Genomic DNA, 27,834 nt, shown 5'->3' on the forward strand with positions numbered 1-27,834 from the left:
CTTTCTGTTCAGAAATCTGCTGTTAATCTGATAGGGTTTCCTTTATAGGTTTCTGATGTTTTTGTCTCACAGCTCTTAAGATTCTTTCCTTAGTTTTGACTTTAGATAACCTGATGAGTGTGTGCCTACGCAATGATCTTTTTGCAATGAATTTCCCAGGTGTTCTTTGAGCTTCTTGTATTTGGATGTCTAGATCTCTAGCAAGGCCAGGGAAGTTTTCCTCAGTTATTACCTCAAATATGTTTCCCAAGCTTTTAGATTTCTCTTATTCCTTGGGAACACCAATTATTGTTAGGTTTGGTCATTTTACATAATCCCAAATTTCTTAGAAGTTTTGTTCACTTTTTAAAATTCTCTTTTCTTGGTCTTTGATGAACTGGGTTAATTTGAAAGCCTGTCTTTGAGCTCTGATATTCTTTTTCTACTTGTTTGAGTCTATTGCTGAGACTTTCCAGTGCATTTCCAACTCTCTAAATGTGTCCTTGATTTCCAGAAGCTGTAATTTTTATTTATGCTATCTATTTCACTGGAGATTTTCCCCTTCATATACTGTATCATTTTTAAATTTTTTTAAAGCTGGACCTCACCTTTCTCTGATGCCTCCTTGATTGGCTTAATAGTCGACTGTCTGAATTCTTTTTCTGGCAATTCACAGATTTTGTCTTGGTTTGGATCCATTGCTGGTGAGCTGCTGTGAAAGTAGTGAAAGTACAGCTACACCATAGACAAAGTAGGGTGTCCCTGAAAGTAAGAGGAAGAAAGTGTCCACCCTAGGTGCAATGATCATATATACGGGGAGATGTGATCTGCTACAAGGGTTTGTGATGTAGGATTAATTTTTTAATTACTATATTTTGTAAGAAAGGATATTATTATTATTATTATTATCATTATTATTATTATTTTCAAGATAGAGTTTCACTCTTATTGCCCAGGCTAGAGTGCAATGGCGTGATATTGGCTCACAGCAACCTCCGCTTCCTGAGTTCAAGAGATTCTCGGCCTCAGCCTCCTCAATAGCTGGGATTACAGGTGCGCGCCACCACATCCAGCTAATTTTTGTATTTTTAGTAGAGACAGGGTTTCGCCATGTTGGCCAGGCTGGTCTCAAACTCCTGACCTCAGGTGATCCGTCCACCTTGGCCTCCCAACGTGCTGGGATTACAGGTGGGAGCAAGCCACCATGCCCAGCCTTTTAAGGGAAGGGTTTTTTTTTTTGGTTTTTTGTTTGTTTGGTTTTTTCTTTTTGAGACAGAGTCTTGCTCTGTTGCCCAGGCTGGAATGCAATGGTGTGATCTCGGCTCACTGCAACCTCTGCCTCCTGGGTTCAAGGATTCTTCTGCCTCAGCCTCCCTAGTAGTGGGACTACAGGCGCGCACCACCACACCCAGCTATTTTTTTTTGTATTTTTAGTAGAGATGGGGTTTCACCATATTGGCCAGGCTGGTCTGGAACTCCTGATCTCGTGATTCACCTGCCTCGGCCTCCCAAAGTGCTGGGATTACAGGCGTGAGCCACCGCGCCCACCAAGGGAAGGTTTTATGGCCTGCTTTAGGGGAGAATCATGGGAGAAGGTCAGAGAGACCATCTTGCTTCTGCTGTTTTCTCAAATGGCAAGGTGCCATATTTTATGATAGTGTGTCATGAGCCCTATCACAGCCAACAAAGAATAGAAAACCTAATTTTCCCCAAGAGTCTGATAATGTTAAACTTTACCTGAGCCTGCTCTCCTGGAAAACAGTGACAATTAAAAATACCCACACCCTTTAATGTTCTAGGAAATGACTTCCTGCAAAGAGCCATCCTTCCCCATATGACTTAGATGAGACTCACAGATAGCCCCACCCCCTTGTTTGTCTAGACACAGACCCTCCAGATGATTTGCTTTACAAGTGATTAACTGAACAGTTTGTACCCATGACCAATTTGGACAGCATACCTGATAATTTAACTTGACCAAGCTTTAGTTAAGCTCCTCTCCCTCCCCTAGGTCCTTAAGTTTTGACCTATCTTTGGCCCGAGCCAGTAATGAGATGTAGAACAACCCGTTCTTATTTTAAGAACATGTGATGGTTAATTTTAGGTGTCAACATGACTGGGTTAAGGAATACCCAGAAAACTGGTAAAGCACTATTTTGAAGGTATGTCTGTGAGAATGTTTCTGGAAGAGATTGGTATTTGAATCTGTGTTCTGAGTAAGGAAAATGTTCCCTCACACAACATGGGTGGGCACCATCCAAAGGGCTGAGAGCCCAAGTAGAGCAAGAAGAGAGAGGTGAATTCATTCTCTCTCTCCTGGAGCTGGGACACCCATCTTCTCCTGGATCTATGAGACAGGAGTAGCACTGGGTAGTCGCAGGAATATGGAAAAATCTGAACAACAGCTAAAATAAGAACTAGGTAAAGAAACCACAGGATAACAGAATACTCAAAATAAGGGAGGAAAATGGCCAAAACCCTGGTCAGGCTGACATGTCCATGACTCTTCTTGGCAAACCCAAATAAGGGAGAAAGGGGGTGGTAATGGGGAGATTAGGGGGCTGGGAGGAGTCTCTGAAATCCCTTTCTTTTCCAAAATACTGAATGATTATTCCACCCCATAATTAAATAAACACCCATAAAATTAGAAACTCATTGTGTGTGACTCATTCTCATGAGCACACCCACACTTCTCTCTTAAGTGTGTACTTTGGTTTTGCAATAAAAGCTTCTTGCCTTTCACTTCATTCTGACTTTTCCTTGAATTCTTACTTGCAATGGTGTCAAGAAGCTGGAGACCAGCTGGAGCTAGGGTCTCACCGGCATCTGGAGACCCTCCTAAGCCCTCCGGCAACACTAGGATGTTAGAACTCCAGGTTCTTCAACCTTCAGACTCTGGGACTTGCACCAGTGGCCCTCTCAGTTCTCAGGCCTTCAGACTTGGACTGAGCTATGCCACTAGTTTCCCTGGTTCTCCAACTCGCAGATGGCATATCATGGGATTTCTCAGCCTCTATAATCATGTGAGACAATTTCCTTAATAAATCCCTCTTATATATCTATATATCCTATTGGCTCTGGTTTTCTGAAGAACTCTGGCTTATGTGGTCACTGGTAATCAGCTGACTTCAAGGAAAGACATTTCCTGATTAACTATCCAATTATGACACTGGCTCATTCATTCCCTTACACCAGTCTGCTCTAACCTAATTTATTCCTACCTATCAGACATACCCACCAGTGTGTCATGTCAATTTACCATTGCCATGGCAACACCCAGGAGTTACCACAACTTTCCATGGCAATGACCCAATGACCCAAAAGTACTACTCCTTCCCTAGAAAGGTCTGCATAAAATTATTTTCTGCCTGACCTTTGAGATTGTGAAAGTTGTCAAAATCAAAATGGAGTCACTTGTGTCAAGCCCCAACAAAAAAATAATAAATAAATAAAACCAGAAGGTTAAGAAGGTCCTCATGCACATATGCCTATGTTATGAAATATTACAAGAACTTTCTATGCATAGATGCCCATAATAAGAACTTCTGACAAGGGCTTTCTAAGCTGCAGCTTGCTACATGAGTAAAAGGAAGCTACGTGGATGCACAAGAACACTTGCTTGACACACTCTCTCTGTTAATAAACTGGCATCAACCCCTGTGATAAGTCTTGTAACCAATATTCTCTTTGTTTCAAAACAAATTACCTATGTTTCCTTTTTGTCTTTAAAAACTTTCCCTTGCTTCAACTGATGTAATGCAGGTCTCAATTAATTGAATAACTGTCTTTGTTTTTTGCTTCTGTAATATGTTTTTCCCTGCACAGATTTTCTCCCACCCCACGGAATGCTTAAAAGGTAACTTAACACTTTGTTCAGGGCTCAGTCCTTTGGATGTTAATCTGACTGGGCCAGTGCACCTAAATAATAAATATCCTTCTCAAGCCCATCTGTCTCTCTAATTTTTTATCAATCCTGCTACACAACCTCTTTGGATATGCCAATGGTCTGCATAGCTCCCATATACTGGATTTGTGAATTCCCTGTGCACTCCTGAATAAACGCCTTATCTTTAGAGAGTCTGTCTGTTATTTGGGTTGACAAGATGTTTGTGGATCTTATGGTCTGAGCATTCTCTCTACTGCAATAGTCCTCCTCTCCCTATTGTAGTAGTACCTTTCTCCCATTTGCAATTGTCCTTTTGAATAAAGCCTGTCTTATCTATGTCTGAGTTTGTTTTTTATTTGACAACTCAAGTAGCTTCACAGTGATTCAAGGCAGGCAAGCCCCAAAGTGGAGCTTAGCCCACAAGGGTTTCTGGCTTTGCCTGGGAAAGACTTCAAGGACAAGCCAGAGGTAGAAGAAAAAACCCCTTCGAAGAGGCGGTGTTATAGCTCTGTAACTGCTCCTGCAAAGGAGGACTACCCTGTAGGCAGAGAGTAACAGCTCAGGGCAGTTTTGCAGTCATATTTATACCCATTTTTAATCGCATGCAGATTAAGGGGCGGCGTATGCAGAACTTCCTAGGGAAGGAGTAGTACTTTTGGGTCATTGGGTCGCTGCCATGGAAAGGTGCAGTAACTCCGGGGTGTTGCCATGGCAATGGTAAATTGACATGGCACACTGGTGGGTGTGTCTGATTGAAAGCTGCTTTCACCTGGCTCTGTTTTAGTTCGTCCTCAATTTGGTCGAGTGTCTGACCCGGCCTCTGGAGTCAAGTCCTGCTTGCTACCTCAGCAATTCCATCCCACTCCTGCTGCAACGGGTTGGAGAGCATTGACTAGAGAGACAACCTGAATTTTCTAACTTGAATCTTCTAACCTGAGTCGTATCTTCTATAAGCACCTCTCAAAAAAAAAAAAAAAAGGAGCTGTAAAGAGACACTTTTACATAGTAAAAGAAGTAAAAGTTAAACATGTCAATATCTAAGACTTTAATTTTTTCCCCAACATTCTCTGAGGACTTTCTGTAGATGGTAGATTGTGTTCCCACCCCCAAACACATTGCAGATTTTTAACTGGAACGGATAAGTCAGATGTAGGAGACCCAGATAAGGAGGCGTCGAGGTCAGAAGACCTCCGAGATTCCTAGAGCGGTCGGCGAGGGGCCTGCAAGGCGCCCCGGCCGCACTTCCGGGGCGGCCCACCTTCCGTGGGTACTGAAGCTCGCGAGAGGATCCTGGGGGCACGGGCGTCGCAGTGGCAGTGTTTCTTGGGTGTGCGGGGCCAGGCGCCCCGTAGCCTCTGGTGAGCGAAAAAGACCGGGGCCGAGCGGGCTCAGGCTTGCCGGGGCTGCGGGCTGCGCTGGCGGCGGGGCCGGCTGGCGGCAGTGGCGGGAGTGACGGGCGGGAATCCCAGCGGCCCCGGCGCTTGAGCTTACTGTGCACTTGATGTAAGGGGAAAGTCGCTCGTCAACTGCTTGAAGGGCAGTTTTGCAGTCATATTTATACCCATTTTTAATCGCATGCAGATTAAGGGGCGGCTTATGCAGAACTTTCTAGGGAAGGAGTAGTACTTTTGGGTCATTGGGTCACTGCCATGGAAAGGTGCAGTAGCTCCGGGGTGTTGCCATGGCAATGGTAAATTGACATGGGCACACTGGTGGGTGTGTCTGAAGAGCTTGTTGTTAGGGTGAACTGGGGACTAGAAATGGGATGCGAGCGGGAGGAAAGTAGTGTAGGTGCAGGTGGCAGTCATAAGTGTCCCATAAGTCTGAATGTCTGAACTGTGTAGATTTAAGGAGCATTAAAGACGCAAAATAATAGCAAGTGCTTATGTAATGCTTAGCATGGGCCAGACACTGTTCTAGATGCTTGTTTCATTTAATCCTGACAGCAACCCTATGAGGTAGGTACTATTATTCCTATTAAGAAGAAATGAGAGGGGTTAATCTGCCTAAGCGCAAACAGCCGCTAAGTGGCAGAGCCAGCATGGAAATCCAGGCCCTGAGGCTTTTTTCAGGCTGTGTTACCAGCTCTTCCTCTCAAAGACGACTTTGAAGAGTAAGGGAGAGAGAGAGAAGGCAAGGACTCTCTCAGGTTTCTGGCTTGTGACAGGATGGACGATAGTATTGTTAACTGAGATGAGAACATAAGAGGAACAGTGGGACGTTTTAGGAGAAAGATAATCAGCTCAGCTTTGAACATGGTCAGTGATGTCACGTTCCAGAAGACATTGGCTGATGTCTTTGGGGCTAAAGAAAAAGTTGATGAGATGTGAAATTTGGAAATCATAACTAACAGGTGATGGTTACGACCAAAAGAGTGAATGGCAGAACTTAGCACAGAGACCACAAACTAGATGCTCATGGGCCAGATCAGATTCACTGATGTGCTTTGTTTGTCCTGAACAGTAGTTTTGAAAAATTGAATTAGTCACCAGCTTTTCATCATTAGATGCTATGTAAAAATCTAGATTTGTGGGGTTTCTTGCAAGTCTGGAAGATTTGGCAACACTTGGCTTACATTCTTGTAAGGCATTAGGCTAGAGTGAACAGCAGGCGCCCCCTTAGAGGGGCATGCACACTCCCGTTCATCTCCCTCTTCCCTGTTGTTTAATATAGTCCCACTCATTTCATTCCTTTATATTCCCTGCCTGGTCCCCAAGGCATGAGTCTTTAACCTCTGCCTTAGATCTAGAGTGAGAGGAAGAAATTGGTTAAGATAGAGTCCCAGGGACACTGTCATTCAAGAATATAGAAGTCAATAAAGCAGTTTGGGGGAATATAGTGGTTTATATACTACATAAGAGTTAAATAGGGAGAACTGAAAAGCAACTCTTAGATTTGACGATTAGGAAAGAAAGCACTGGCATCTTCAGATTGTTTCTATAGAGTGGTTGGGACTAGACTGTGTGCAGTGGGTTGAGGAGTGCCTGAAAGATGAAGTACTTAAGTTTTTTTTTTTCTTCTAAGGTTTGGATGAGAAGAGAAGACATGTGGCCTGAGCTTGAGAGAAACAAGTGGTAAAAGAGGGTTGTTTTTAGAGTGCGTGAGGTTTGAGTATGTTTATAGGCAACCAGGAAAAGACTCAGGAGACAGCAAGAGGTTGGTGGTACAGGGCAGAGAAGAAGGGTGGTACAGGGCAGAGAGGATAGTGGAGTTTTCTGAGGAATCTGGAAGAATGGGATCCAGGGCTCCAGTGGGAGACATGGCTGTGAACAAGGGAGACACCTGCTCCTTTGAGAGGTGTGTTCTTATTCAAGACCTCTTCAGTATCTTCATTCTCCTTCACAGGTCGATCTCTACACACTACAGAAGTCACATGCCATGAGAGACCTCTCATCACTTGGGAGGGAACATAACAATAACACTTCTTTTTTTTTTTTTTTTTTTGAGACGGAATCTCGCTCTGTCACCCAGGCTGGAGTGCAGTGGCATGATCTCTGCTCACTGCAAGCTCCGCCTCCAGGGTTCACACCATTCTCCTGCCTCAGCCTCCCTAGTATCTGGGATTACAGATGCCGGCCACCATGCCCAGCTAATTTTTTGTATTTTTAGTAGAGACAGAGTTTCACTGTGTTAGCCAGGATGATCTCGATCTCCTGACCTCGTGATCCACCCGCCTTGACCTCCCAAAGTGCTTACAGGCGTGAGCCACGGCACCTGGCCAACAATAACATTTCTAACCAAATAGACACTGGACATAGAAAAAGCCACTGCTGGTAGGAACTTGAAAAGCAAAAGTGGGAGAACTGATGAGACAACTTCCTGTTTTTTTCTTGTGTTTTTTCTAAAATTTGCCTAAATATTCAGAAATTTTAGAGCCAATATGATTTCCTCCCCTAAATGTTCTGTGTTTTTCCCTCAGCCCTCCTCATTCCCCTCATCTCTGGTGGTAGTGACAGTGCCAGCTTCCCACAGTCACCTGTCCCTTGGCTCCTTATACCCAATGGGAGTAGGAACCAAAACAAGCTCCATCAGTGGAGATGAAGAAAAGAAACTCCCTGTCTGCTGTACTCTGGGACTTCCTGCCTGTCAGGCCCAGTGCATATCATTAAAGAAGATATGCAAAGGGTTCTGTCTTCCTAGAGTCGGGTTTTTTTGTTTTTAGAATTTTTAGTAGTCGTAGGGCTAGAAGAGACGTGAGCCATCATCTTGTCCAGCAGTGATGCTTTTGGACCCACTGGCAGGACTGTCAGGCAGCTAAGCAGGTAGATCTGGGGCCTGCTTATGTGTTCACCAGAGCAGCTCTGGATTTTATATCCTAGAATTTATAAAAGATTACCAGATTCATTAAAAAGAAAAGAGGTCTTCTGCTAAGCAAGGTTTTGGCAGACATCCCAGCAGTTTTGGCCTCAGACTCTCTTCTTAGAACTTGGGAGTCAAGGCCTGGTCTTGGATAGCTGGGCCAATTATGCTGGGGGCCCCCAGCTGGCCATTTCTCTTTGTCAACAGTGGTTTCTGATGTCTTCTTCCTTAGTTGACCACCCTTTGCCTGTCCAGGAGCCACAGAAGTTCAGGAGGTGTCCCAGGGCAGGCCCTCACCAGAGTGAGGGTAATGTTTACAATCATCACAATAACGGAAACCTTTTTCCTAGTGGCAGGACCAGGGACAGTAAAGGAGAAGAAGGACTACAGGGATGCCTGGAGCTAGGTGAAGACCCAGGCCAGGGTAACAGGGGGTGGGAGTTACCTCCAGACAGGCCTGTTGTCAATAGGCTAGGGAATACTTGACTTGCAGGAGGTGAACAATAGAATGTTGAGACACCAGAGAGAACATCCCTATGCGAATTCTAGACCTTTTAAATAAAGTGTGAAGGTTTTAGTGTGGCATTCCAGGCCCTACCTGATTTGACTTTGGTTTCCCTTTCCAGCTTTGTTTCCCACTACACTCCAAATGACACTGACAGACTTCTGCTTTTCCATTATTCTGCCTTTGCCCATCTTGTTTTCTTTACCTGAAAGAAAACCTCCATGCCCAACCTCCAAGCTTTATACCCTTTCAAATCCTAGCTCCTTTCAAGACCCAGCTCAATTGCCACCTCCCAGGAAGTCTTAGTCAATTGCTGTCATGCCCTCTTGAGCTATAAGTTGTCTTTTCCTCACCAGCCTTCTCTTAACTCAATTCGACTTGTACTTTAATTATCTCTTTACATAACTGTCACCCCACTGGACTTTTAGTTCCTGGGAGACAGGCAAGTCTTGGCTAGCTAATACTTTTTGTTAACCTGGATGAAAACTTGAGAGAGATGTCTTGACCTCCTTCCCATCCTCACCATTCCCTGGGGAAAGAGGACAGGGACTCCTTTCCCTGTAATGAAGTTTAGTCTCCAGTTTTTCTCTTCCTCTTCCTTTATTTCACAGTCCTCCACAGCTTGAGATAGGGCTGCTCTTGGAATTTTTTTCCTCAAACCTCATTCTCCCTGAGGATTTTTTTGAGGCTTGTTGGCTGATATGGCCCCTACTAACATTGAGGCAAGGAGCAGACATGGGCAAAGGGGTGGGGTGCCAGGATGCCTTAGGGTCTTGCTAAGTGGAACAGTCGCATGATGGAGATTTGAGGGTGTTATTATGAAGATCCCCAGGAAGGAGGAGACTTGGAGTCTGGGCCCAGCTCTGCTCCCTGCCTGCCTGCCATGGAATGTGGGCAGGTTGCTTCACTGCACCACATCCAGTGGTTAATCTGAAATGAAGGGAGAACATCAACCCTCCTCTTTGTCCCAGGCTCTTAAACATGGGAGTTGAAGGTGATTTGGTACCCACTTCTTGTCTTCTGACCCAGAGGAAGTAGCATCTCTCCTCTGGGGGTTAGCTTAGTTCCCATAGGACACCCTTAGAGAACCTGGGTCAGGGCGGCTGGGCGCAGTGGCTCATGCCTGTAATCCCAGCACTCTGGGAGCCGAGGCGGGCAGACCATGAGGTCAAGAGATCAAGACCATCCTGGCTAACACGGTGAAACCCCATCTCTACTAAAAAATACAAACAATTAGCTGGCGTGGTGGCAGGCGCCCGTAGTCCCAGCTACTCAGGAGGCTGAGGCAGGAGAATGGCGTGAACCCAGGAGGCAGAGCTTGCAGTGAGCCGAGATTGCACCACTGCACTCCAGCCTGGGTGACAGAGCGAGACTCCGTCTCAAGAAAAAAAGAGAACCTGGGTCAGGGCTGCTGGAGAGAAGTCAGAGGCAACAGCCTCAGAATTGAGCCTGGAATTTCTATCTCTATCTGGTGGCAGCAGCTCCTTACCGAGGCCCCATTTGGCACCTGCTCTGAAACTGGAACTGGAAGCTAGAATTTGGCGGGGATGACCTGAGTACAGCCCCGTCACCCTTGCCACTCAGGGCTGCCTTCTCTGCAGAGGCAGTGGGGTCTCTGCTGGCTCTCAGTGCTGGGGAGGGTCTGCAGTTTCAGGGATTTTACAGCATGGAGAGCCCTGAGGGTCTTTACACTTCGGTATAAGATACTTTTCAGTCAGCTCTGGACACGGTTGCAAAGTACATCTTCACAGCCCTGAGAACTCAGGAGGATATACTATATTTGGGAGTCTCCCCAAATTCTGAGGCTTACCAAGCCTGAACAAATTGTTGAGTGGGTGAGTGGCTCTCTTCAACAAGTGTAAGGCTGACCTCAGTGATGATGGCACAGAGAATTAGAGGTTATGAGAGTTTATTCCAAACAGGAATGAGAAAAGAGTTTATTTTAATTTATTTTTTATTTTTCTTGTAGAGACAAATCTTGCTCTATTGCCCAGGCTGGAATGCAGTGGTACAATCATAGCTCATTGCAGCCTTGAACTCCTAGGCTCAAGTGATCCTCCTACCTCAGCTTCCCAAGTAGCTGGGACCACAGGTGCACACCACCATGCCTGGTTAATTTTTATTATTTTGTGTAGAGACGGAGTCTTGCTATGTTGCCCAGGCAGATCTTGAATTACTGGCTTCGAGTGATCCTCCTGCCTTGGCCTCCCAAAATGCTAGGATTACTGGCATGAGCCAAGAGAAGAGTTTTAAAGTAAAAATAGAGATTAGAGGAGGAGTGGAAAGGATGACAGGAGTTGAGGAAGAAAAAGGGAGAAAAGAGGAGGAAAGCAGAAGGGAACAGGAGAAGTGAGGGGAAGGAAATAATGCATAAGAAATGGGAAAAGGAAAAAGGGGAAGGAATGGGAAAAAAAGCCCAGAAGGCTCTTTCCAAGCTCACTTTCAGCAGAAATATGAAAACTTTCCCTCAGGTCTGTACATCTTGAGTTCCCCATAATACACAGCCTCCTGAGCTCCACCTGGCTGAGAACCAAGCAGCACCCCCAAAGGTTGTGCAGCACTTTGAGGTGCAGTTTGGCTCAGAAACACAAGAACATGGATAAGGAAAGGTTTGAGCAGTCCATGGAATCCATTCCCTGTCCCAAATTGAGAGGTCTTTATAACCTACCAGAGCCTCACGCTGAGGAAAAGGAACATTTTCATCCTTTGCAGATCTGTGAATGCCAGACACTGCTGCCTCTCTCCTCTGCCCTTCCTGGCTGTTTGCTGACCTTTTGCATTCACACTGGGAGTGTACATGTGCTGTTGATATGTAAGCATCACAAATGTCTAGAGTATACATTAGTATCACTTAAAGATGTTTTGTCTCCACCATAGGAAACAGGTGATGTTTCTGTTTTCTGTATCTTTTGTTAGATTATGAAACCAAATCAGATATCAAGGAGTTGGTTCCAAAGCAGGAAGTATCAGAAGAAACAGAGATGCACTGAGCCACCTCCAGAGCACTCTGGAATAATGATTCCCAAGAATGCAAGATTGGAGCATTCAAAAATTGGGAAGACAGTTTGAATATTCATCAGAGAGATTCATCAGGGAGATGCTGAGGACGAGGACTAGAAATATAAGGCCAGCAGAAATCAAGGATATAAAAATCTCCCTAGAGAAGGAAAGCCAGAAAGGTAAAGAATTTGATAACTTCTTTAATCTAGGCTAAAAAAAGTATTTCACATTCGAGAATTCACAGGGAGAAGAACAAGGGGCCAGTTTCAGAAGTCAAAATACAAGTCACAACTTAGGAAAGGCTTCAGAGTGTAGCCCCTCTGGCAGCCAGGTTTAGAGAAGCCCTAGCGAGGAAGGGAAGTGCAAAGAGGCATCAGGGAAGCCAGGCAGGACCCAGAGCAAGGAGAAGGAAGAGAGTTTCCAGAGGTGTTGCCTTCAGAGACAGGAGTGCTCTTGACAAGAGGGCAACAAAACTACCCAGGAGAGAAACGCTTTATCTGTAAGGAGTGTGGAAAAGCCTTTAGTCAGAGTGCAAACCTTATCGTGCACCAAAGAATTCACACGGGAGAAACCTTTCCTATGTAATGAATGCGGAAAAGGTTTCAGACAGAGATCACACCTCATACGACATCAGAGGATCCACACTGGTGAGAAACCCTATGAATACCAGGAATGTGGGAAGACCTTCAGCCAGAGCTCAAATCTCATAGTTCATCAGGGCATCCACACTGGAGAGAAATGTTTTGAATGTGGTAAGTGTGGGAAAGCCTTCAGCCGGAGTTCAGGCCTCACTGTCCATCAGAGGATCCACACGGGGGAGAAGCCATTTGAGTGTAATGAATGCGGCAGAGCTTTCAGTTGTAGTTCATACCTTATTGTGCATCAGAGAATTCACACAGGAGAAACCCTATCAGTGTAATGAGTGTGAAAGAGCCTTTGGCCAGAGCTCCCATCTTATTCTCCATCAGGCAACTCATGCCCAGAAGAAACCTCAGCTGGCTACTTGGGTTAGGGCCCACTGTTAATGGGGCAGAGTTGAATGGTCATGTTATATGCTTGCCTTCAGCCAGGCCAGCATCTCATAAATACTAGGAAGTATGTGAGAGGTCATGGACTGTTCACTGCTGGAAATCTGGGTCCACAAACTCACTCTGCTTGTATGGTGTTTTATTCACTTGCCTTATTTTTGTACGTGTGCCTCCAGTCAGATTTGGAGTTCCAAGAGGTAGATGCCAGGTCCTGTCTTCCAGTGTGATTGACAGGAAACTGAGGAGCTCTTCATTTCTACAAAGTTGATTAAATTTTAATTCATTGAGAAATTCCTCGTATCAAGAAACTCTTAATCTGATAATCTTGCAAGATCCCACCTGCTTTGAAGATTTGTAATTTTTCCAATGTAACTCCAGCACATTAAAGCTTACTGTACTTTTCATTGTTATTTCAAAGCTTTAATGTGCTAGAGTTGGGAAGCTTAGAAGGCCCACTGTGAGCAGTACTAAAATTTAGAATGTCACATCCTCATTCAAATGTAGGCTGCCTTTAGGAATGGCCAAAACAGCGAAGGATATATAGGATGATAGAATCATGAATCAAAGGAACCCTACCAGACTGGAACTGCAGACCAAAGTTAACAAGATGAAGTATTAAACCCTGTCCATAGGGCTAAGGAGTCTGAGCCTCTCAGAACAGAAGTGTTCTGTCAGAAACGTTGCAATCCTTGACCATTAGACATGCTAGAGGGGTGTCTAAAAATATCCTTCTCTCTCATCTTCAGTTGCTAGCTGCTCAGGGATGAGATCCTAGTCTTAGGGCCTGTTCTCTTCTCTCTACACCATACAGCTTGACTTTTCCTTACAAGGAAATAAAACAGATCATGTGTGTGTATAAACTTAAGAAGTAATATCCTAATCATCTGCCACTTCCACAAAAAGAGATTACCTTTAGACTAAAGGAAAAATATAATAGGAATGCAATATGTCTCAGTATGTGCAGTCATGTGCCACATAATGATGTTTTGGTCAACAACAGACCACATATTTGATGGTAGTCTCATAAGGTTGTAATGGAGCTGAGAAATTCCTATGGCCTAGTGACACTGCAGCTGTCATAATGTGGTAGCACAATGCATTACTCACATGTTTGTGGTGATGCTGGTGTAAATAAGCTGACCATGTTGCCAGTTATATAAAAGGATAGCACATGCAGTTATGTACAGTGCATACTTGATAAATAAATGACTGTGCTACTAGTTTATGTATTTTACTGTACTTTTCATTGTTATTTCAAAGTGTGCTCCTTCCACTTATTTTTTCAAAGTTTACTGTAAAACAGTATGCTGTGTTTGACCAGCAGCAGCCTCATCTATCTCATGTTTACCACATCTCGACTGCATCATTTCCTCTTGTGCTTGATTTAATCTCATGTTTTGTTCATCACGTCCCCTAAGCATTCAAAATCCATGGCTAATTTTGCCAGTAAGAGGCCATGTTGAGTAATTGACCTGGAAACAAAAGTGATTAAGGACTGTGAAGGTGGAAAATCAGGGATGATTATTGCTCACCAGTGAGGCATGTCCCATTTTACCATAGCTGCCATCCTAAAGAACAAGAGCAAAGTGATAGAAGCTGTTAAAGGATCTGCTTCATTGAAGGCAATGAGACTAACAAAAATTTGAGAAGGGCCAATATCAGATATGGATAATATCTGATACTGACCTAGACTGAAGACCAGACACACAAGCATTTCCCTCAGCACCATGACAATCACAGCTAAAGCAATAAGCTTGTTTGTTACGTAGATAGAAAAGACTGGACCTGACTATATTGTTGGATTTATTGCTAGCTCTGGGTGGTTTAAACAATTCAAGAATTGTTATTCATTACACAATTGTGAAAGTGAGTGCCAAGTCTATGAGTGCTGATGTGAAGGCAGCTGAAGAATTTTTGGAAACTCTAGATAAGCTGATTGTGGAGGAAAATTACTTGCCAGAGCAAATCTTTAATATGGATCAAGCCTCCCTATTCTGGAAAAAGATGCCTGAAGGGACTTTCATCCATAAAGAGGCCAAGTCAATGGCAGGTTTCAAGGCTTTGAAGGACTGGATAACAATGTTTGGGGGCAATGTTGCTGGCCACAAATTAAAACCCTTTGTGATTTGACACAGCGAGAACCCCAGGGCCTTCAAGCATATCAAGCACACACTGCCAGTTTACTACAGGAGCAATAACAAGTCATGGATGACCCAGCTTCTCTTCCAATATGCCCTCCTGAATTGCTATGCCAGTGAAATGGAGAAGTACTGTTTGGAGAATAACATACCTTTCAAGATTTTGCTTATTGTTGATAATGCTCCTGTACATCCTTTTATTGGTGATCTTTATCTTAATATCAAACTGGTGTTTCTTCCTCTAAACATCAACTCTTTGATCCAACCAGTGGATCAAGGAGTTAGAGCAGTTTTTAAGGCTCAGTACTTAAGGAGGACGTTTCCCCAGGCTATTTCTGCTATTATCTGAGGGAGACACTGAGAAGACACTAATGCATTTCTGGGAGGATTACAGCATCTAAGACTGCATCAAGAACCTTGCTTGGGCTTAGGGTGATGTCACCAATGAGTGTATGAATGGCATCTGGAAGGAGACACTCGAGGTTTGTTCATGACTTCAAAGGATTTGCCACAGATGACCAGGTTGCAAAAATCCACAAGGCTGTGGTTGAGATGGCAAACAGCTTTAACCTGGGTGTGAATGAGGACGACATTGATGAGCTCCTAGAGGTGGTTCACTAATGAGTTGTGGGAAATGGAACAGGGACACAGCTGAAGAAGAGGCAAGAGAAAACAAAACTGCAGAAAACCACCATCAAGAAAATTCGCAGTAGGGAGTTTAGCAGAAGCTTTTGCAGACCTCAAGAAACTCCTCAAAAAGTTTGGGCCGGGCGCGGTGGCTCACGCCTGTAATCCCAGCACTTTGGGAGGCCATGGTGGGAAGATCACGAGGTCAAGAGTTCAAGACCAGCCAGACTGACATAGTGAAACCCCATCTCTACTAAAAATACAAAAAAAAAAAAAAAAAAAAAGGCTGGGTGTGGTGGTACGCACCTATAATCCCAGCTACTAGGGAGGCTGAGGCAGGAGAATCACTTGAACCTGGGAGGCAGAGGTTGCAGTGAGCCGAAATCATGCCACTGCACTCCAGCCTGGGCAACAGAGCAAGACTCATCTCAAAAAAAAAAAAAAATTGAAAACATGGACCCCAACACTAAAAGGTTTTCATTAATAGAGAGGAATGTTCATGGTGCATTATCTGTTTACTGGCAAATCTATGATGAAAAAAGGAAATACCAAGCAAACCACCATGGACATATTTCTGAAAAGAGGGACACCTCCTTAAGAAGAGTCCCAGGCAGGTCCTTGATGGGTATTTCAGAAGAGAGCATTGCTATCATAGGAGATGACAGCTCCGTGCATGTTACTGCCCCTGAAGACCTTCCAGTGGGGCACGATGTGAAGGTGGAAGATGATGATATTGATGATCCTGACCCTGTGTATGCCTAGGATAACATGCTTGTGTCTTAGTTTTTAACAAAAAGTTGAAGTAAATAATTTAAAAAGAGAAAAATGCTTATAAAAATAAAATATTTTTGTATAGCATTACAGTACATTTGTGTTTTAATCTAAGTGTTATTACAAAAGTCAGAAAATTTTAAAAGTTTATATAGTAAAAAGTTAGGTTAACTTATTGAAGAAAGAAATTTTTAAGTAAATTTAGTGTACTCTAAGTGTACAGTATTTGTAAAGTCTACAGAAGTGTACAGTAGTATCCTAGGCCTTCACATTCACTCACCACTCACTCACTGACTCATCCAGAACAACTTCCAGTCCTGCAAACTCCGTTCATGGTAAATACCCTATATAAGCATACTAGTTTTTATCTTTCATACCATATTTTTACTGTACCTTTTCTAAGTTATTTTTAGATATACAGATACCATTTTGTTACAATTGCCTACAGTATTCAGTACAATAATACACTGTACAAGTTTGTAGTCTAAGAGCAGTGGGCTGTACCACATAGTTAGGGTGTAGTAGGGTGTATATCATATAGCCTAGGACTATACCACAGAGCCTAGGATGTACTTAGACATGCCATCTAGGTTTGTTTGAGTACACCCTATGATATTCGTGCAACAATGAAATCACCTAACAATGCCTTTTTCAGAACTCCCCATTGTTAAGCAGCACAGGACTGTATTGTAATGCTGGTTGCTGCCCACTGCTATGAGTTTAGCCCTCCAGTTAAGTCAGGAACTGGTCCTTTCTTGGGTATGGATCTATAGTCCCCAACACTAGAGGGTCAATTTTAGAGATTTTTAACAAACTGGAAGGTTGACTTTCAAAATGTCTCCAGTTACTTCCAGGTCAATTCCAGGATGAGATATACTTTATCTTTCAATCACTAGTAGGCAAAAAAGGGGTGCTAGGAATCAGTCACTGGCTCGACTTCTGGCAACAAGGAAAGCCTGAGGTGAATTACAGTTGCAAATCTGTCAGCTCAAGCTGCATGGCGTCCGTCACAGGGAGTTGAAATTTCAAAGTATAATAATTTTTTAAGTATAAGAATAAAAAATGTCCATCCAAAGTATAAGAAAATCCTTATTTCTTGCCAAATCATCCTTCTTTTGGCAAACACCAGGACCCTTTCCCTTGTTAAAACAGCCTATTTTAACAAAGGCAAGGTGTAGGGTGTGCACAGAAACCCAGACATTCATGAAAGCAACTGCTAATCTTGTGTGTTTACACAATAAGCATCTGAAATGAGCTGTGTGACTCCTTGGTTTTGGTTTGCATGAGACTTAGCATCTGTGTGAAACTGCTAGTTGTCTCGGGCAGACACCTAAGGATTGCAGGCCTGAAAATGAAGGGAAGTTAATTTTTTACTAGAACAAAAGAAGAGTAAAAAGCGTTTTGCTTTGGACATAAGGGCAAAGCAGAACTAAGTGGTGAAAGGACCAAAACACCTCTGCCTGGATGGAGACGGTGGCCAGGAAAGTGACCACTGCAGCTGTGCATGGCTCGGTGTGGGCTACAGGTGGCGTATCAGGGAGACAGTAAATTGAATGGAGCGATGTCCACCCCTGGTGGGGGCTGTGGTGTCCAGACTCAGCAGCCACTCAATGCCTACAGCCCAGTCCCTTCTCCACTTACTGCATACCTACGGGCAAACTTCTTAACCTCTCTGTGCCTCACTGTCCCTGTCTATAAAATGGTGATATTAACAATCTATATAAGGGATGCAGTGAGGATTGAGTAAAACACATTAAGAAAAGCACTGCACAGAGTAAGTGCTTAGTAACTACTATATAAAATAAAACTATTATTAATTTGCTTTCCTGCTCTGAGACATGGCCTAACAGTACCTTATCTCTAGGGCAGGGCAGCAGGGGATAACCTGTACAACCAGATAAACTGAAATTACCAGGTTTCTCTGGGGGTGGGTGTTGGGGGCTGGGAGGTGGGAAGGGCCAAGGGTTTACTCTCCCACTCATTTTAGAGGAGCTGTGCCATTCAGGGAAGTGGCAGAGGTAGAAATTATAGAGTAGAGAGATCCATGTCCTACCAGAGGCCAAGCAGCTCTGGGTAGAGACTGGTCTCTGCCCCACAGAGTTATTCTTTGACTCTCCACTCCTCGGCCTGCATACTGGTTATTCTTGTCTGCACCCCAGATCCATCATCTACCTCTTTGCCCTGGGGCAGAGATCCCTGTGGCTGGCATCACCCTGGGTCCCTTACTTCTGGCTTCCTAGTGGGATACACTGGTATGTCAGAGGGAGGCATGAGAATGGGATGGGGTACTTCTGTCTGCTACCATGGTTCTGGCAGTGGCTGTGTCTCTCTAACCACAGCTGCATGGCTCCAGCTACACCATTTCCTTCCGTGCCCTTTCAAGCTAGGAGTGGCAGAGGCTCTAGTTCTTGCTGGTATCTGGTGTCTCCCCATCCCCTCCCCAAACCTCTGTAAATCACCCTTTCATTAAACTCTCTCCTTCCTGCCAGGTCCCAGCAGACTGATAATTGCTGGCAACTAGGGGATCTGGAGAGCTGCACTGTATATTTTATTTACTAGACCAGGCTGCATGACATTTTAAGCTAAGCACTGCTTAGTGATGGGGGAAGCACAAACCTGTTCTTTATTAACAAAATATCCACACTGTAAAAGGAGCCAGTGCTAGGAAGGGTTTCAGACTAGCTGTACCTTACATCTCACACAGCATGAACATTGGCAAGCACCCAGAGTGTCACTGGCATGCCTTCCATCTATCAAGCCAAGACAGTACACTGTTCCCAACATGCTTCATGCTTTCCAGACAAGTCCTTCTCCTAGACACAACTCCTCTCCCATCAGGTTTTGGGACTCCTACTCACCCTTTGAGGTTGGCTTGAATGCCACTTTTTTCTTGATCCACCCCAAATCAAAGCAGCATCCACCCTCATCTGAACTTCCCTGCAATTATCCTCAGCTGTCCTCCTGCTCAGCATGTTCTGCCTTGTGGTGGTCTTACTTCCCCTGCTGGATTGTGTTAAGAGAAGGACCAGGTCTCATTCCCTGTGGGCCCCTTAGTTCACCTAGCAAGGTGCCTTTTACATAAAAGGTGCTCAGTAAATTGCTGAATGAATGGACAATGACTAAAGAGCATCTTTGACCTACTTCAGCTGAGCAAGGTCACCTGTTGTAGGTACCAAAGTCTGAGAAGAACCAACTGGATTTCCCCACCTGCCTCCCACGTGGTCTCCCTTGTCTCCTTTTCCTCCTCTTTGCCCATCTACCCTGAGTTCTCCCAACTTCTTCTCCCATCGGCTTCATTCTCCCAACACTTCCCTCCTCCGTCTATTAGTCCTCATTCTAACAATGGATTCAAAGCTCTGAAATCACAAGTGGCAGAGAGAAGAGAGCTCAAAGTCCCTCATGTCCAACTCCTGTCCTGCACAGGTGTGGAAAATGATGCTCAGTGGCTTGCCCAGGGTTAACCTGGTACATGAAGCCCAGTACTGTGGGCAGGGCTTGGCCTTGGTTGGTACCACCCACACACCGGGGCTTTTGTCCTGAAACTTCTCACCTCCCCATGTGCATGTCAAGCCTGCCACTCCTAGTGACTGCACAGCCAGTCTCTCTCCTCACTGGGGCCCACCTGGAGGCATTCCTTGTTTGCTTAGTCCGCTCCCTAGGCTGTCCCATATCCACCCACTGCCAACCCATTCTCCCAGAGCTGGCCCACTAAAGCTGCACCCATTTCCCCTCCCTGCTGATCTTGCTATCTCTGCACACACTTCAGCACTTTAATCTCAGCTTGTCACCTACTGTCCTTTACTCATTTGTGTGTTTACTGTGTATGTATCTTGTCTCTCCAAAGACACTGGGAGGCCCTTACAGGAGCCTACCTTAGCCTGAGAGCTAGGTTGATGACAAGGGCTCAGCTTGCTCTCATGTGGATTCAGTGCTGGACCTGAAGCCCTGACCCATCAGCACTGGGCTCTCACCGGGGAAGTTGGCTGGTGTTTCTTCCAGGCATGCTGCCAGGTACCAGGCACTAGGCAACCATGAGGGACCCTTCAGGACATGCTCTGCCTCTGACTGGTTGGGTCATCTCAGATAATTTGCAAAACTCTGAGTTGATTTCCTCACCCTGGAAAGGTGGGGGCCCTGGCCGAAGGCCTTTCCATACTGGGTGCAGCAATAGGGCTTCTCCCCAGTGTTGCTCTACCAGTGAACCAGGAAGCATGAGCTGCAGCTGAAGGTCTTGCCACCCTCTGGGCACATGTGTGGCTTCCACCCTGTGTGCACGACTAGGCTTGGTCCCTGACTCAAGGCCTTGCCACACGTGCCACAGACAAAGGGCTTCTTCCCCATGTGTACCCTCTGGTGCTAGGTCAGGTGGGAACTCTGCATGAAGGCCTTGCCACACTACCCACACCCACACGGCTTCTCCCAGGTGTGGATTATCTGATGCATGATGGAAGTGGAGCTCCGGCTGAAGGCCTTGCCATACACAGTACATGCTTAGAGATTCCTGCTAGGGGCAGCCAGGCTGGAGTTGCGGCACACCTCTTTCTTGAGTTCCTTACCGTTCCGGCCCCTCTCTCCTGGGAGACATCTTTTCTTTTGTTGGGGCCTGCCTGGTGTCTGGCTTATCTCTCCTCACTTGCTTGTCTGCAGGCTGTTCTGAATGCCCTGTTCCCCTACTCCCCACTTTTCAAGCTTCCAGTCTTCCAGAGAATTCTCCTTTCACATTTGTTTTTTCTGGAATCAAATCTTCCTTTTCAACTTTGGTCTTGATATCTAAACAAGACATAGAAGATAACAGATATAACAAAAGCAAATAAAAATAGAATCAGCTTTATATTCTAGATGGGAAACATGAGACTATAGTGGGATTTGAGGGAATTAATAAGTAACACCCTTCTCTTCAGAGGCAATATAGCATTGAGACCAGGGGTGTGGTCTCTGGGGCCAGACTGTCTGAGACCAAATCCTGTCTTTGCCATGAACAGTTATGTGACCTTTCTGTGCCTCAGTTTCCTACCTGTAAAATGGGTTAATACTAGTACCTATGTCATAGTGATGTAAGAATTAAATAAGTCAATGTACATGTACAATGTACATGAGTCAAATAGAATGTACATGAAGTGTTTAGCTAGGTATTATCTATTATTATAATTTTATACTCAATATTCGAACCAACTGAGAAATAATATGGAGAGACCAACATATCACTTTTATTAGTGAAAGCCTGATATTGGTGAATGTGGCTGCATCTGCAGGCAAGTGGGATTATGAATCCCAGGATTAGGCAGCATTAGCCACCCAAGAACATAGTGCTGGCTGCCATGGGTTTGCTCCTGAAACACCTGCAGCACAAAGGGCCAGGGTGGAATGCATGGTTTCTGTGAAGATGCCAGACCCCAAGGGAGAGGTGGGAGGAGGACTGGCTTTCCAAAATTCACCAGTCAGATAAAATCCCTTTTTGCAGTGTGGCAAGAGTGCGTGAGGATCAGAGTGAGGCCCCAAGTGTTACACCAGTAAGCTTCCTGAAATATCAGGGGTAGGAAGCAGAGTACTTACAGTCATAATTGTCCTGTAGTATACTATGGTTTCAGAGCATGGGTAGAGAAAAAGAAAAGAAAGAGTAGTCAAAACAAAACAAAACAACAAAAAAAACATGCATTCTGGGAAAGAGCCAGGGATGGCACTGTCACCAAACATTTGTCTGGTGAGGGCAATGTCTGCACGCATGAAGACTGCCAAGCTGAGAGGGGGAGACAGAGGCACCTTGGAAACTGGCCAAGGCAGCAGGTGGTGGTCAGAGATGGGCTGGGCTGTGGACATGGCGTCCTGGGAGTCACAGAGCTTGACCAAGTCACCTTCCTGGCTGGAGAGAGGCAGGATGAGAACTTGTGACTCAAGAGAGAATTCAGGGATCTATCAGATAAAGTGGGGAAAGGGAGAACAAGGGTACTGCACAGAGGGAAGGGTGTTGAGGGCTGCCAGGTTTGGAGAGGCAGAGAGATGTGACTCCTTAGCCTCACAATCCACGAGCTCAGTCCAGGCAGGAAGAGAAAGCACAAAGCAGCAGGGCAAGCCAACCCTCTGAAGTATGGGGAGGGACACATGCAGGGCCCTTTCCTCCCACTAAGCTACAGGAAATACAGCAGGAAAGAAGGACCCTGTTCTAGGAGGTCCAGGAGGAGGAGCTCAGGCTTTTGCTTCCAGGAGGCCTGAAGAAGCAGAGGAGTGTGGAAATGCTAAATAGCAGAGCACTGTCCCAAGGGCAGAGATGGCCATGGTCCACTCTAGGCCCTAGCCCTCCAGTTAGATCTTGATATGATTTGGCTGTGTCTCCACCCAAATCTCATCTTGAATTGTAACTCCCACAATTTCCACATGACATGAGAGGAACCCAGTGGGAGGTAATTGAATCATGGGGGCAGGTCTTTCCCGTGCTGTTCTTGTAATAGTGAATAAGTCTCACGAGATCTGGCAGTTTTAAAAACGGGAGTTTCCCTGCACAAGCTCTCTCTTTGCCTGCCACCACCCGTGTAAGATGTTACTTGCTTCTCCTTGCCTTCCGCCATGATTGTGAGGCTTCCCCAGCCATGTGGGGAAGTCCATTAAACCTCCTTTTCTGTTTTTTTTTTTTTTTTTTTTTTTGAGATGAGTCTCACCCATCGCCCAGGCTAGAGTGCAGTGGTGCAATCTCAGCTTACTGCAAGCTCCACCTCCCGGGTTCACGCCATTCTCCTGCCTCAGCCTCCCAAGTAGCGGGGACTACAGGCGCCTGCCACCACGCCCGGCTAATTTTTTGTATTTTTAGTAGAGATGGGGTTTCACCATGTTAGCCAGGATGGTCTCGATCTGCTGACCTTGTGATCCGCCCCCCTTGGCCTCCCAAAGTGCTGGGATTACAGGCGTGAGCCACCACGCCTGGCCTAAACCTCCTTTTCTTCCCAGTCTTGGGTATGTCTTTATCAGCAGCATGAAAATGAACTAATACAGATCTTTTCTCCTATTCCCCAACCCTCTTCTTGGCTTCCTTGAGCTTTCTGGTTGTACTCATGCTCTTCAACAAAGATTTCCTATCTCTGTATCTTTCCTCTCACCTTCTGCATGGCTTGGAATACCCGATCCTTGTCCTCTAAAACTGCTCATCCATCCACCCACCCATTCAACCATCCATCCATCCACCCACCCACCCATCAGGCCTGGCACAAGTCACCTCTCCTTTAGGAAGCCTTCTCCCATCCTTCCCACAGCTCCCAGTGACTGCTCCCTCCTATCCTTGACTACCTCTGCCATCCTTCCCCATTTCTTTGGCAATGACCTTACATGATTTTTGGTGAATTAGATTTCTCTTTCCCATGTATCCATCTTATCTTCACAACTAGGCTGTGTGTTTCTCCAGGGCAACATCTGAATCCTATTATGGCCTGTAGCATTTTAATCTGGTGCACTTGTGCTAGTATCTGTGAAGGCACCATTCTGGTTGGCACAGTCCCTGCCCTCACATCTGCCAACAAATAAAATATGTTTATCCTTCCTCCCTTGGGCCCCAGAATTAGCACTAGTGCACATCTGGCAAAATGCTCAGGATGGCTCTGAATGACTGGTTTTGGCATGAAGGTCACCCTGAGGACCACTATGCTTGCCAGACAGCCACAGCTAACCAAGGGGAAAGAATTTTGGGGGGTTTGCTCTTTGGGGCAGTTATTACAAAGAATTTGGGATCATGACCCAGGAAAACAACCTAGGCAAGTTCTTTGTCTAATCAATGTGAAATTGTGGTGCCATGATGGGCTGGCAACGGGTGTTTGGTAGACAGAACCCTTGTGGCTTCCAGCCTGGCCTGGCATCTGCAGCCAGGTCTGCTTACAGAGCTGGGGGACACATTCTCTCTGGTGCTTTCCTCCACGGACAGCTCAGCACCTTGGAGTAATTCACAAAGAGATGTCTGCTAACTGACCAGGAGGGAAATGGCTTTTCCCAAGACATACAAAACCTGTTTGGCAGCCCTGGGGATGGCTAGGCCCTGAAGCCTGGGTTCTGAGAGGTGCGCTCTGCTGAGAGTATCAGAGGCCCACATTTCTGAGGTGTGGTGGTGAAGGCCCAGTGGAAAGCGGCCTTACCCAGGCTGGCTGAGGCCTCTCAATTCAGCCCTAGCAGCACTTCTCCAACAGTGGCCCTTGAGGCAGGAAACAGATGGGTCCCAGGTAGCAGGTAGCCTTAGAGGGCTGAAGTCAGAAGAAGCTCCGGCCCTACTTTCAGGGTGCCTTTCTTCCAGAGCTCATGCTATTGTCACCAGGCTAGTACTGAGACCTGGAAAAAAAATTATGGAGAAAAGTCCACTGATGGCCTTGGGAGGGGAAGCTAAAGAAGGTCACAGTGCTGACCCTACCTTCTCCTGCTCCTTTTGCTGGTGGGCAGTGGCGAGAACCCATAAGTAAAGGTAAACTTTCAGGGAGGGTCTGGTGTTTAAAGGCAAAAAAGACTGAGTTGTCATCTCCAGGAGGGGACCCTGGCCCCATGCAGCCCACAGAAGCATCCCTCCCAAAGAGCATCCCTTCTCTTCTTGGACAATGACCCCACCCTGGTTAATAACCACAGCGATTTCAAATGACTGAACTGTTTACAGCCCTGTCCTGTCCCAGTCTCCTTTAATGCATACCACCCAGTGAAGCTGGCAGGGCAGGAAATGCTGCTTCATTTGACGGGCAAGGACATTGACTTCTCTGAGGTGACCTAACCAGTCAGAAGCAGAACAGGTCCTGAAAGGCCCCTCTTGGCTGCCTGGTGCTTGGCATTTGGTAGCAGCTGGGCAGCTGGACACTGAGTGAATGAGAGAGAATGAAATTAGCCTGCTGCATCTCTCACAACTAAGGGCCATGCCTTACCTGGGAATAAAGAATGGCTTATGAGAAAAGTGGCTTATGAGTTGCAGCCCTACCCTGGCAACCCCTGGTCCTTTCACCACACTCTTCTAGGGCCAGCCATATTCCTACCTCTCACCTTTCGTTGTGGCCTACCAAGCTAAGATGGGAAATGCCAGCCCTTAGCCCTGGTGGGGATGTTCCCAAGGCAAGAGCCACTGGCCCGGGGCTGCTCCTCCTTCAGGCTTACAGGGCTCATCCTCATCTGTGTGTACCTCACTCTCATTCGAACCAGTGATGGAAGAGAGAAAACCCTTTGGGTATTTGGGATCATCAGATGTCACCTAAAGGGACAGTAAATACTGTTCGCCAGAGAGCTGGCCCATCCCAGGAGGATTATCAGCTCCTTAAGGAGGCAGGGGCATCTTGGGACCAGGCCCCTGTGAATGCAGTTCATGACCGTGGGCACCTGTTGTTTCAAAGGCCTAGCTTTGCCCACCAGGGTGGAAGAAGGAAAGGTGCTCCAGCCCACCCCAGCGTCTGGAAGCCACTCTGGCCTCCACAGCTGTCACGGACCAGAGACCATCCATCCTGCTCCTTCCTCACAGGGCTTGTGTTGGGGGAACAGGTGTGGTCCAGACCCTACCAGAGACTCTTATTTCCAGAGAAAACTCCCCATTGCTTCTTCTGGCCCAAGGGGTCACAGAACTATGTGGCTCCTTCTTCAACACCGTGGCCCCTTAGGCTCTATTCTAAACAGATTCTCCCCCTTGGGACCTGAGTGGTGACTTCACATCTCGCCTCCCTCAGACAAGGCTTCTGCTTACCATTCGCTAAGCATCCACCACAGAACAAGGCTCTGGAAGCACGGCTGAGGCCTATGTGTAAGGCAGTCAGGGGCAGGCGCCCCGCGTTGCACTATGAAAGTAAAATGTTTTCCAATCAGGTAAGGCTTGGTTTTCTTTTATCCATGCCTACCATGTCCTCCAGAAGGCCACAGCAGGCCTGTGCAACCAGGCAGCCTTTTAATTGTTACAAAGCCATTTCCTACCCCTCATTTCACCCCAGCCTCACAATGGCAAGAGAGGACTTACGTTAGAGAGCTTAGGGATCTGTCCTGGGTTGGGAGGTAACGAACAGGGCCAGCCTAGAATGCCCTCTTCCCCACCTGCCCTCAGGAGTATGGTCTGGTTTCTGCCCTGCCCACCTAAGGCCAGAGAAAGCAGTGGGCAGCACGAGGGTCCCAGGGTCCTGGAGGAAGCCGCCCTTTTCCTCCCTAGCTCTTCCCTGAACTGGGCTCCTCCTCCAGGCCACCACATCTGATCCTGACTCCCACCCTTGCTGCCCATCTGCACGTCGCTGCTCTTCTCCTTGCACATTCCCGATTCTTCCCCCACCCCCGTGGCTGCAGCCTCCTCCTTCGCCTCCCACATCTCAAGCTCTAGCCCCTCCTTCTCTTTCCTTCCCCCAACACGCCACCCACCCCAGATTTGGGCCTGTCCCTAGTCTCCAGGCTGCAGGTCTCCACCAGCCCCAACCCCACCCCATGGGAGGGTACAGGCCCTTCTGTTCTCCCTTTCTCGGACTGCCCATTCCTCCCTCAGCTTGCTCCACTCTTCGCTGGGCTCCCCGAACACCCAGCTTTTGACTGGCTCAATGAGTCTGGCGAGGGCAGAAGGCCCTGGTGCGAGCTTCTTGCCTGGCTGCTCTAGGAAGTTGGGAGATGTCTTCGTCTATATGTTTTTCCCGTTTGGTTCCTCCACCTGGGTGCCAGAGGAAAAGGGCGGGAGGCAGGGCCAAGACCTGACTCAGTCCTTATCCACAAAGAATTTCAAAGGGACCGATCTCAAAGGACTAGAAATCATGGGAGAACATACCATCTTGAGGAGGGGAAGTCCTGGATTTGATATTAAATTTTAAATATCCAAACAGCAAAATTAAGTAAGACAAACAATAAACCTGGGAAAATATTTGCAACACATATAGCAGATAAGGATAATTTCTTTATAGTTTGTACAAATTGATTATTAAAAGGATGAACAGAAAAACTGCTAAAGAACGCAAGTAAGCAAGTCACAGAAAATAAATACACATGGCTTTTAAACATGGGCTGTGGTACCCAGTTTCACTAATAGTTGAATGCAAATTAAAATATGAGAGCATTTTTCATTTATGAGATCAGAAACAGCACAATAGTTTCAGAGGATTCAGGGAAATGGGCATTTTCATACACACACTGGGAACTACATTTCCAATTTCTATCAAAATAACAAATGCACCTACCATTTAATTTCATCAATTTATCCAAGGACGGTGTGCGGGGATATTTGGCACTGTATTGTTTGTAACAGCAAAAGGCAGAAAAGAACCTAGAGGCCCATCAACAGGGGGACTGTATGAATTATGGTACATTCATACAATGGATATCACAAAGCAGTGAAAAAAATGAGGTAGATCTTACAGGCTAATAGCTATCTCCAAGATACTGAAAAAAGTAAGGTGTAGACTGTGTATCCTAAGCTTTGTTTTTTTGTGTTTCTTTAAGGGGGATACATAAGTTTGTAAATGCTGGGACTATCTTGAGGAAAGATCAAGAAATTTAAAAATAGCTACCGCTGGGGTAGGAGACTGGTTGTGTACACTGGGAGGGAGTCTCACATCTCTTTGTATGCTTTTGCACCACTGACCTTTTTACTACAGGCAAGAACTGCTCTTTCAATTTAACAAAAAACTCTTACACGTGGAGAGG

The 27,834-nt window shown here is 45.9% G+C and overlaps 1 long non-coding RNA gene across 1 annotated transcript; it reads left to right on the top strand.

Annotated features, from left to right (window-relative positions):
* Positions 1-9,950: 9,950 nt before the first annotated feature.
* LOC134731646 (uncharacterized) lies at positions 9,951-15,764 on the top strand. The gene is made up of 2 exons (XR_010114100.1): positions 9,951-11,848; positions 14,258-15,764. It is a non-coding gene; the product is annotated as an uncharacterized lncRNA (long non-coding RNA).
* The last annotated feature ends 12,070 nt before the right edge of the window (positions 15,765-27,834 follow it).

This window comes from Symphalangus syndactylus, chromosome 1, assembly GCF_028878055.3.
Source record: "Symphalangus syndactylus isolate Jambi chromosome 1, NHGRI_mSymSyn1-v2.1_pri, whole genome shotgun sequence".
Classification (NCBI taxonomy): domain Eukaryota; kingdom Metazoa; phylum Chordata; class Mammalia; order Primates; family Hylobatidae; genus Symphalangus; species Symphalangus syndactylus.